This window comes from Ornithodoros turicata, unplaced genomic scaffold (assembly GCF_037126465.1).
Source record: "Ornithodoros turicata isolate Travis unplaced genomic scaffold, ASM3712646v1 Chromosome17, whole genome shotgun sequence".
Classification (NCBI taxonomy): Eukaryota; Metazoa; Arthropoda; class Arachnida; order Ixodida; family Argasidae; genus Ornithodoros; species Ornithodoros turicata.
In genome coordinates, this window is record NW_026999326.1 from 1,593,707 (window position 1) to 1,605,638 (window position 11,932).

Here is an 11,932-nt window from a genome sequence, read left to right on the forward strand (position 1 = left end):
CAGGCCTCCCGTCCAAAAACCTCGCCACCCTTCGCCGCACCATCAATCCGGACGACCCGCGGGCCATCCAGCGATTGTACCGCAGAAATCGTCGTCAAGCAATACGGCTTATCATGAACGGCCCAGGCAAGCGATGTCCAGTAGATACGAACGACGCTACATCATACTTCACGCAGCTCTGGCGCAGCGGAGCCCCTGGTGCATCATTGGGGCCCTGGGAAGCTGGGACCCAGCTAACGACCGCTGTCTCCGACGCCTGTGCTCTAAGCAGTAGCTAAAGAAGATGAAGAAGATGGCCACAAGTGACGTCATCTCTGCATCCAGGGACATTTATGCATATCACCTGACTGGACAGTCGCCCACATAGGTCTCACTGACTTGAGTATTGTAAATATTACTACCTGTAAATCATGTTTGACTCTTGTAATTATTGCTACCTGTAAATCATGTTTCTAGCATTAATAAAACCACTCTGTTCTTATCAGCTTAATATCTGATACAAGCCCTATTTGGACTCACGATATTAATCTTATTTTTGGCCCGAGACAGTGTGTCTGAAGCTCGCCTCGGCACTGTCAAGGGTTGCCCTAGTATTGCACTACCTCCAGGTGTAGCCCACCCGTCTCAAATCAAAAAACAAAAAAGACAAATTCGGAAACAGCACCAATAAGCATCAGCCATGATAACCAGAGACAGGCAAAAGAGGGAAGCGTAGAAACAACATCAAGCAAAGCAGGGAACCTACAGCAGACATAGACACAGAGCACACTGGAGACAACCACTGAGAAATGTCCTGTCTGGCCACTAGGGTACACATCCATCCATCCATCCATCCATCCATCCATCCATCCATCCGTCCATCCGTCCATCCGTCCGTCCGTCCGTCCGTCCGTCCGTCCGTCCCTCCCTCCCTCCCTCCCTCTCTCTCTCTCTCTCTCTCTCTCTCTCTTGCAATTCCCAATCAATCATTTTTATCTCACGGGCCGTGATGCATTAGTACTAACACCCTAGTGTTCCGTTCCCATATACCACGACCGTACGGACAGGCGACAGAACCATCAAGATAGAAATGAAGCCTGATAATCCCGTGCCGAATTTTTTGCGTGTCAACGGTCACCGGGTAACCTTTAATTACCGAGGCATGAAAAGGGTTTGCCGTAGATGCAGATTTGAAGGGCATTACAAGGAATCTTGCACTACCGCGTATTGTGACCGTTGTTCAGTGTTTGGGCACGCGAAAGAGGGCTGTACTGCCCCATGCAGAAGATGCAATGGCGCCCACGCTACTGCCGACTGTACAAGACGGAGGGCATATTGAGAAGCGTTAAGATTGTCAACAGCAGAGTTCCCTCCTCTTGTGAATCAAGCGCGGCAACACGCGGAAGCCACGCCACAGAAGGCTATCGTTGTTTCCCCAGTTTTCAACTTTGAAGATAATGAGAGCACAGACACAAGTACGCCCACAATTGCTTCTGGGGAAGATAAGGAGCACGACGGAGATAGTAGCGCGACAGATGATAGCATGTCAACGGCGTCAAAGGAAGGCGATCAACAGAAAGAGGGAACGCCGGAGAAAGACGTGGATATCGGAGATGATGTTTCTTCTGCGTCGGGTTCGACATTAGATACATCATCAAGGAACGACAACCAACTAGAGGATAGGTCATCTAATGAAGCGGAACCTGTGTACCACCCCCTGCCGCAACGCCTTGCCGGAACGGCCCCTGTACGCTCCGAGAAAGTCCAGAAAGCACCGGCGACCATCAGCAGCACAGAGAAACAGCCCAGCGAAACGGCGGGAAAGTCCGATGTCAAGAGGCAATATTCTACAGACAGCAGCAGTGCGTCCGAGGAAGGTCAGCTCCCAACAGGAAGTTACAAGAAAAAAAAGGTGATCATTAGTGGTGACAGCCCTGACACATACGATGAACATACTGACACACAATAGGGTCCTCGTGCTCATGAATATAATATTTCTCATGAGCTTGAACTTTATCACTTTAAATGTACAAGGTTTCAGAAATGTACAAAAGCAAGTAGACGTAATGCATTGGGCGAGGTCCAATCGATGTGATTTACTCTTGTTACAAGAAACGAATTTTCGCTCACTTGACAAGACTGACTTACAAGTGACGTGGCAACGTTTAAGTCGAGGTTCCACGTTCAATGTTCCTTTTCGTTCGGCACTGCTCGAAGTGAAGGTGTAGCGGTAATTAATTTTAACCCGACGCGCATAACGGATGTTGTTGTTAAATTTGACGTACGAGGAAGAGTGCTCGTGTGTGATGTTAGAGTCTTGGGAAATAGATTACGTGTTATAAATGTATACGCGCCAGCAACTGCAAACACGTGTAATTCCTTTTTTTAAATAGATTGACGCGTTCATGCTTGATGTCTATCCAATAATCCTTGGAGGAGACTTTAATTGCGTCCTCGATTCCAGGAGAGATGTACAAGGCCCAGGCAGTGGCCGTTCCACGTATACGGCGCGCGAGCTCAGACGAATAGTTAGCCAGTATGCGCGTTGTATAAGCATGGAAATCGTTTTGAGTACACGTGGTCACGCCGACGTTCTTTCACAAGGCTGGACAGGTTTTATTTCCAATCGTCCACGCAGTTTCAAGTAACAGCCTGTACAGTTTCCAACTTCGCACCTGAAATGAGATACATCTCAGATCACCGGCCGCTATCAATGGTGATAGAAGTCGATAGAACGACGAGCGGGTCACGAAGATTGTGGCGATTAGACGACAGCTTGCTGCGTGATGAATCGCTGATGCGTAATGTCGAGCAAACGATCAGTGCGGCCTTGAACTCTACGCGTGCAGGGTGCGTTGAATGGGACAGTCTGAAAGAGACGATACGCGGTTTCTTTATTGAGGCTGGAAAACAGAAAGCACGAAACGAGACGTTGTTACTGCGAAACATTTGGAAGAGACTCCAAATAGTAAAAAGAGGTGGGGCTGCAACCCTCCTTATGCAAGAATATATACAAACTCAAACAGAACGATATTTTCGTTTGCTTCGCACTACATCTCGTACTGCAGCGGTTGCTTTAAACAGGGGTAGACCAATCCGAAACCCGGAATACCTCCACTTTATAAGGAATGGAGAAATCCAAGAAAAATCACCTGTGCGCATCGAAGAAGTGAGGATGCCATCGGGGAGCACCTCACGGTCTCGAATGGACATCGAGGACGTACTTGTGCGGTTTTTTAGCCGTCTGTACGAAACACAAATGCAGGATCCAACAGGAACCTTTCTTGAATCGGGGATAGCTTTCCTCTCTGGTCTACCACATGTTCCAGCAGAGATTGAACAATGTTTGTATAAGACTGCTACAAGCGCGGAAATTAAGTCTGTGTTAAACACTATGAAATCGGAATCTGCACCCGGGGAGGATGGCCTCACCGTAAATTTCTACAAGCGTTTCTTTCCAATCTTTGGACCAATTTTGGTCGATATCGTAAATAGATTTTTGACGAGAGGAACTGTGCCCGAGTCTTTTAAGTTGGGTCGCATAGTGCTCATACCCAAAGACGGCGAGAGGGAAACAGGAGACCCACGATCCTGGCGTCCGATCACGATATTGAATGTTGACTATAAGGTATTAGCGTCACTCATTGCAAAACGGTTGAAGGAAGCACTCCCGTACATTGTGTCCCCTTATCAAACAGCGTCGGTACCTGGTAGATCTGTATTTTCATCTCTCATTTTGGTGCGAGATATAATCATGTATACCAATTCTCACACAATGAATGGTCTTGTAGTCTCTTGGGATCAAGCCAAGGCATTTGATTGTATTGAACACTTCTACATTTACTCTGTGTTGAAAATGTTCGGGTTTTCTGACCATTTTGTATTTTTGATGAAGAGTTTATACTCTAACTTGGAAAGTTTCCTGTTTCTTAACGGTTTCTCTACCTGTAAATTCCGAATGTCCAGAGGGATACGGCAAGGGTGTCCTCTGTCACCACTGATTTTTGTCATGTGCATAGACCCCCTCCTCCGAAAGCTAAATGAATCTCGTGCTGTCAGGGGACTCCCCTTGCCGGGTACTGCGACAGTGGCCGCGACTGCGTACGCAGACGATATCGTCTTGTACCTCAGAGACATGGAAAGCCTACAGAGTGCTTTCCAAATTTTCGATGAATACGGTAGTTTCTCAGGGGCACGCCTGAACACGGAAAAGAGTAAGGTTATGTTCCTAGGGAACATTAATGGAGAACTCCCGGCAGGGATGAATCGCACTAGCAGTATACGCCTACTGGGAGTGATATTTGACAAATATGGCGCGGCATCGGCAAACTGGGGGCAATTGCTGGTAACCTTAGATAAGCAGATAACTGTGGCCAGTAAGTTTCGTTTCACGTACAGGGAAAAATCGTTTTTAATCAAGTCAGTGTTTTGTGCCAGGCTATGGTATATCGCTAGGGTAGCGAACCCCCCGGCAACGTTCACTAGACGGTTTACATCGGCCTGTTTTAAGTTCTTTTGGAACAACAAAACAGAACTGGTATCGCGTGATACACTTCGTTTAAGCCGCGCTCAAGGAGGATGGGGTTTACCGTGCCTGACAACATTCTCTGCTCTGTTGGCTCTACGGAGCACCTTGAACATTATCGATGATATTGAGTGCATAGGTCGACCCTTTGTTTTGTATTTTCTCGGCCCGAGCCGTAGAATGCTGGTCCCCCGTGGTCTGGGAAACCTCAGCCCCAGTTCGGAAGTGACGCCTGCTTCCTATTCGTCAATATTGCGAATTTTCCGAACATTTCGGACAATCTCCCCCAAGCAGACGTGCAAGCACTGCCAGTATCCCGCATATGTGAAAGCATTTGCGAAACACGCGTCGAAAGCGTACCCAGGGTACAGAATATACAGAAAGAGTGGTTGGAAACAAGCGCCCAAGAGCTCCCCAGTAATGTGCAAGACTTCCTTTGGGAGACCGCCTCGGGAATCCTACCAACGCGTGATCGGTTGCACAGATGGGGAGTTACGAACTTGTCAACGTGTCCCAACTGCGGCAATGAGGAAACCAATCGGCATGCTACATCAGAGTGCGTGCAAATGAGGACTTTTCAAAATATAGTTACACGCACGTTCGGCTTCCCGAGTAGAACAAGAAGGCGTAGACAGCCGAGGTTTGAAAACTTGGTCCTAACAGTGGCGACACTCATGATTTGGCATAACAGGTGCGCAGCCGTGGTGCGAGGCAGGCCTTCCAGAGCCATGTTTCCGGCCCTCATATCACTCAGAAAAGTCATTACGAGTCACCTCGAGTTGGAACTGTTCGAGTTAGGGGAAATGAGGTTTCTCCAGAGATGGGGCACAAGATACATTACTATAAGAAACAACACTGTGCGACTGCACAGTAGGCACTGATCTACCAAAGTGACTGATAAAAAAAAGGCAGTGAAATGTAAATATGTAAATAGCGTTGGTAACTACAGTGTTTGTAAGTGTTGCCAGATGTAAATATGAGTGAATAAATATTCTAAACAGTACCTTGATCGCCAGAGGCCTGAGAGTGGTGGCTCCAGTACTCCCAGTGTGTACCGCCCTTTTCAGGGCGATTACGGTGCCAGTTGAGGACGAGGCCCGCTCGCGGGTTTGGTTTTATCGCCCCTCGCTCCAAGACAGCCACTCTCGCAGGTTGCGCTAAGTAGGTGGCTCGCCACCTACCGCCCTTTTCAGGGCGTTGAGCGCTAGCTGAAAGAGGGCCCTATTCTGAGCGTGGTTCATTGCCCCTGACCACTTTTGCTGCACCGAAATGGAGTGCTCGAGAGCCTTCAGAAGCGAAGCCTGGACCTCCCAGACAGCCTCCCTGAAGCGACACTTGGAACAAGAACACGGCATACGCATATCGTCCTTTACGTATGCGTGCTCAACGTGCTCGGCATCACTTGGCAAACGGCCAACGTAGCAAATCGCGCAGCACGTGTGCCCAAATCGGCAAACAGCTAACAGCCGCCAGAGGTCCTTCGCCTTCAAATGCAGTCGCTGTGGGGTCAGCTTCCCATCAAGAAAGGGGCGAGATAACCACGAAAGCATGCACCGACGACGCGAAGCACGTGAGCGTCTCACTACGGATCGGAGACCCTCGGCCCACGCCACACGGCCTCCTTATGAGAACGCCGCTACCACGGAGCCGTGCCGGACCTCCGGCGATTCAAGCTGCTTGGAGCTCTCCCCCCACAGCGAACACGACAGCTTCTCTCACTCGGAGTCACGTAGGCCACGACTTCCAGATGACGAGCCCACCGCACGAGATGCTGTTGCGTGTGCGTCTCAGGGTTTCTCACCCTCAACATGCACTAGCTCCGAGGCGCCGTCCGACCAAGCAGCGAGGAACGCTCCGAGTGATGCAATGATGCACTCCCACACGTCTAACCAGGACAACATGTCGGAAACATCTCCCTCAAACACGGATCCAGAAGCTTTCCGGGAAAATCACTTCGAGCATCATCACCATGACCTTCCCGCTGAGTGCACAGAAGCAACCAGGGAGATGCCCGTACCAGATAACGCAGAAGAGCGGCCAACGATGGATAAGACACCGACACAAAACAGCGCAACACACATCAACAACCAACCAGAGCTCGAGCAGGATGCCGGGTACACGCCTCACCTCACGAGCACTGCGGGCGAGGAAGGCACGCAGACACAGGAGGAAAATGAACCAACCATGAGTGGAGAGGAGGAACCACTGATGCGCAACAATGACACGTACGTGCTTGCCGAACATCTAAGCGTCCTCCCCTGCATCAACCATGACCCAGTGGATGACACGACGTGGAAGCGCTTTGAAGACATCCTGGAGAATGCAACGAAAGCTGTATCAGAGTTCGTCAGGCTTCCGGCTCCCAGAAGCGGCACGCACCGCCCCATCAACGTAGACAACCCGAAAGAGATACAAGCCTGCTACAGACGAAACCGCCGGCAAGCGGTTTGTCTCATCGCCAATGGCCCACCCTCACCATGCGACGTCGGAATAACTGAAACCACCCGACATTTTCAAACCGTGTGGGACCACCGCGAACACGACAGCCCGGGAATAGAAAGGCCCAAGGCATCAGAAGAGGTGAACCTGAGCCCCTTTACACCAGAGGACGTAGAGAGCCGCCTCAAGAAATGCGAGAATACCTCACCAGGCGACGACAGGCTCACCTACAGGCACTGGCGTTCCGCTGACCCTTACTGCACTGGGCACTGTCCCCTCGGCACTGTCAAGGGTTGCCCTGGTATTGCACTACCTCCAGGTGTAGCCCACCCGTCTCAAATCAAAAAACAAAAAAGAAAAATTCGGAAACAGCACCAATAAGCATCAGCCATGATGACCAGAGACAGGCAAAAGAGGGAAGCGTAGAAACAACACTAAGCAAAGCAGGGAACCTACAGCAGACATAGACACAGAACACACTGGAGACAACCACTGGGAAATGTCCTGTCTGGCCACTAGGGTACACATTCATTCATTCATTGATTCATTCCATCCATCCGTCCGTCCGTCCCTCCCTCCCTCTCTCTCTCTCTCTTGCAATTTCCAATCAATCATTTTTATCTCACAGGCCGTGATGCATTAGTACTAACACCCTAGTGTTCCGTATCCATATACCACGATGCCCAAACCAGCGACGTGCCACGCGCGGACGTAGAAGGCGAGACTGCGACAGAAGCGAAAGGGGGAGACGTGCAGTCTATATCTCTTTTCTGTCTTTTGGCGGATACAAGGGAAAAAGAAACACGAGTTCCGTCCACTAATATGCCCATTTCATGCAGTCCGACTATCATTCTAGTGCTTCTTACACGCACCACATCATGTTGAATTTGGCGACGTGACACCCGAGGAGGCAGGTGCCGCGACCGTGACCAGAGCGAAAGATGGACGTGTAATAGTTATCGCTTCTCGGCCTTTTGGCTAAGATCAAAGTGTAGCACACTTTCGATCGCCATAGGCCAGGGAGTGGTGACACCAGTGCTCCTTGCGAGTACCGCCCTTTTCAGGGCGATTACGGTATCAGCCTAGGCAGGGGCCCGCTTGCGGGCTTGGTTTCATTGCCTCCCCCTGCCAAAGCAGCCACTCTCTCATCGTCTCAGGTGGTGCTAAGTAGGTGGTTCACCGCCTACCGCCCTTTTCAGGGCGTCGAGCACTAGCCAAGGGAGGGCCCCTATTGGGGTGTGGATTATTGCCCCCTCCTCAGGCAGCCTGACCCGGGGCTGGTCACCTCGTGGCTATGCCTCCGCCGCCCTTCACGAGGGAGAAGCGCCTCCAAACCACGGCTCGCCGTGGAGCGGGGGACTTCCCGTCATGGACTCCAGCTCCCTTTGCCGCCTAGGAGGGCAACGACGATGAAGGCCAGCCAACCCAGAGCCCGCCCCACCGCGTCCGTGCCACGAAGGCCTGCCAGCCAACATGCCTACCGGCCCAAGAAGCCGCGCTCCCCGGACAACCACAAGACGGCTCTGAGACACCCGCTCCTCTGTCTGCAACGCCGAGGTACTCTGCAGCCACCCCAAACGGTCTCCCCTGCGAGCCCCTACAGCCACAGCCCCGTAGCCCTTTACACTACGGGGAGGGACAGGTCTCTACATCATCCGTGAGGACGCTGACCCCTGGGACCACATCCGCGCCCGGCGAGTATGCCCCTTTCGAGCGTCACAGCCACAGCCCCGTAGCCCTTTACACTACGGGGAGGGACAGGTCTCTACATCCTCTGTGAGGACGCCGACCCCTGGGATCACATCCGTGGCATGCGAAGAAGAGCGGAATAGCGAGGATAACGACGCTGACAGCCCGCTCACAACACCTGAGGCCATCGGACACCGACAGCCCGAAAGAAGCGGCAATAGCATGACGGTATTCTTTCCCCTACACGACTACTTTCGCTGCATCGAAACGGAATGTTCAAGAGCCTTCAGAAGCGAAGTGTGGACCTCCCAGAGAACATCCCTGAAGCGACATCTGGAGCAGGAACACGGGATACGCATAGCATCTTTCGCGTATGCGTGCTCATCGTGCTCAGGAACACTAGGTAAACGGCCAACGCAGCAAATAGCACAGCACGTGTGTCCCCATCAACACACAGCAGTCAGCAGCCGTCCGAAGTCCTTCGCCTTCAAATGCAGCCGCTGTGGTCTCAGCTTGCCGTCACGAAAGGGGCGAGATAACCACGAAAGCACACACCGACGCCAAGAAGCCCGTGAGCGCCTGACCACTACTCGAAGATTTTCGGACTACGCCATACAACCTCCCTGTGAGGAGACCTCTGCCACAGAGACATACAACACTGCCAATGACGCCACGGTCCACTGCTCGGTGCCCCCTGGCCACAGCGAGCACGACAGCTTTCCCCACTCGGAACAGGGCTCCCCTAACCCACTACACACATTCCCCGGTGCGCCATCCCAGGAAGAAGCAGGTGACGCACTGAGCGATCCATTGACACGCAATCCGGAAAACGTGGCGGAACTACTCCCACCAAATGCTGCAAGCCAGGACGAGGTCACCATGCCACCCTCCCCCGGTGCGCAGATTCAGGACTCACCACCGCCAACACCATCCCCTACCTCTCAGCCAGGTGGAGGAGACGCAGACAGTGCCAAGCAAGAGATAGATGGTACTGAAGAAACCACCGACCGTCAGTGCAACACTGCAGACAGCCGCTACCCCTTGGCTGAGCACCTCAAAAACATTCAAAACCTGACCAGAAAACCGGAAAATGAAGAAACCTGGAAGGAGTTCGAGGAAATTCTCACCCACGCTGAGGAAGCTGTTACACGTCATGTGCGACTCCCCGAAGCCGCAGACCGCACACGTCCTCCAGTCAACCCGGAAAACCCGAAACAAATCCAGGCCTTATACAGGAGGAACCGACGACAGGCCGTTCGCCTCATCACGCAAGGGAAGCCCACACCCTGTGATCTTCCGCAGATGGAAGTGGCAGAGTACTTCCAAGAAATATGGAGCGGAAAGACTGCTGACACGAGCCCGCTGCACGACAGGCCACGTGCACAGGAAGAAGTGTCGCTCCACAAGCTCACAGCCGAGGAGGTGTTGAAAAGGCTTAAAAGTGCGTGTTAGTACTAATGCATCACGGCCCGTGAGATAAAAATGATTCATTGGAAATTGCAAGCGAGAGAGAGAGAGAGAGAGAGAGAGAGAGAGAGAGAGAGAGAGAGAGAGAGAGAGAGAGATAGAGATAGAGATAGAGATAGAGATAGAGATAGAGATAGATAGATAGATAGATAGATAGATAGATAGATAGATAGATAGATAGATAGATAGATAGATAGATTGAATGAATGAATGAATGTGTACCCTAGTGGCCAGACAGGACATTTCCCAGTGGTTGTCTCCAGTGTGTTCTGTGTCTATGTCTGCTGTAGTTTCCCTGCTTTGCTTGGTGTTGTTTCTACGCTTCCCTCTTCTGCCTGTCTCTGGTCATCATGGCTGATGCTTATTGGTGCTGTTTCCGAATTGTTCTTTTTGTTTTTTGATTTGAGACGGGTGGGCTACACCTGGAGGTAGTGCAGTACCAGGGCAACCCTTGACAGTGCCGAGGCGAGCTTCAGACACACTGTCTCGGGCCAAAAATAAGATTAATATCGTGAGTCCAAATAGGGCTCGTATCAGATATTAAGCTGATAAGAACAGAGTTTTATTATACATGTTAGCGGCATTTTTCTAGGCAATGACAGTATACTACATCATTATGTACAGTAAGTCTAATGGTCGTCGCTTGGACTCGATCATCCATTCGGGTTCGGTTCGTCGTGATATGTGCGGCGTATATGTCGCGCGATGCAGCTATCACGTCACTTACGCACAGTTTTTTGAGTTTCTTTGCGTAGGTCTTCGAGCACAGCTTTTTGAGGAGTCTGTCGTTGCGGGGATCCCAGGACCCTAGGGCACCAACAACGACGGCTTCAATGGACACTCGTTGGAAACGTCGCTGAAGGTTTCCTTCACTGTCTGGTATTTTCTCTCTTTTTCTTTTCGGGCTTCGAGAAGGGCAGATATCCGATTTTCAGCACACTCGACGATTATTGCTTCTTCTCCTTTCTGAAGGACGAGGTCCGGCCGCAGCGCTGTGACTCCAATGGGTTGATTTTTCGCCATTATTGTGTATCGGCCACTGGCTGCCTTTTTGATCCTGTCCACAACACGGTTGTGCCTGCCGGTCATGGCCGCACTCTGCCTCATGCAGTGGCATACTACATGCGGCAGCGTTTCGCTGGCGTATTCGCATCTTCGGCATCTAGTGTCACCTCCTGATTGCCAAGGCCGTGCACCATTGAGTGGGAGGAGGTTCAACCTTGCCTTGTGAATGAACCTCCAATCAGAGAACCCGGTATAGGTGCCGCCGCGAATAAAATGGCTGCTCGAAGGGTCCGCTGCGACGCACTCCATTACCTTTCCCTGATTGGGGGGGGCTTTTAAGGCTTTCGTCTCGACGATTGCTGAGTTCCTTTCGAAGGGTGGCAATCACGCGCCTTCTTTGCAGTGCGGTGACGCTGCAACTACCGCATGTAAGGCACGGCTCTTTGTCAGTGAACTCCCACGTGATTTGCAGGCGCCGAGAGGCTTTCCTAGCCTCTGTCCATATGTTTCTCAGGCCTGACGCGGGGGCACGGAATTCACCTTCATTTTCGCCTGAGAGGAAGTCTTCTATGTCGCGCTCGGTTACCTTTCGCCGAAGCGTTCCCTCGGTGGTGCTTTCCAGTGCATTCCATGCCAGGATCTTGGCCTCTTCGTCTTTCGATGTAAGCAGCTTGAACGCACTGTCGATGCGAGACAGGTCGCTCAACTCGGCAGCTAAAGGAATGGCGCACGCTCCGGAATTTTTGCTGCCGTAAAGGTAGTCGTTCGTAGCCCCTGTGGGCAAGTACAGCGTCTTTTTCAGGAGTGGTCGGAGTGCGTTGTCAAGTT

The 11,932-nt window shown here is 51.5% G+C and overlaps 1 non-coding gene and 1 pseudogene across 1 annotated transcript; one reads left to right on the forward strand and one right to left on the reverse strand.

Annotated features, from left to right (window-relative positions):
* Positions 1 to 443: 443 nt before the first annotated feature.
* Positions 444 to 624, forward strand: LOC135372905 (U2 spliceosomal RNA; annotated as a pseudogene).
* A 9,881-nt stretch (positions 625 to 10,505) lies between these two features.
* LOC135372984 (U2 spliceosomal RNA) lies at positions 10,506 to 10,696 on the reverse strand. Its single transcript, XR_010416198.1, has one exon. It is a non-coding gene; the product is annotated as a U2 spliceosomal RNA (small nuclear RNA).
* Positions 10,697 to 11,932: the final 1,236 nt, after the last annotated feature.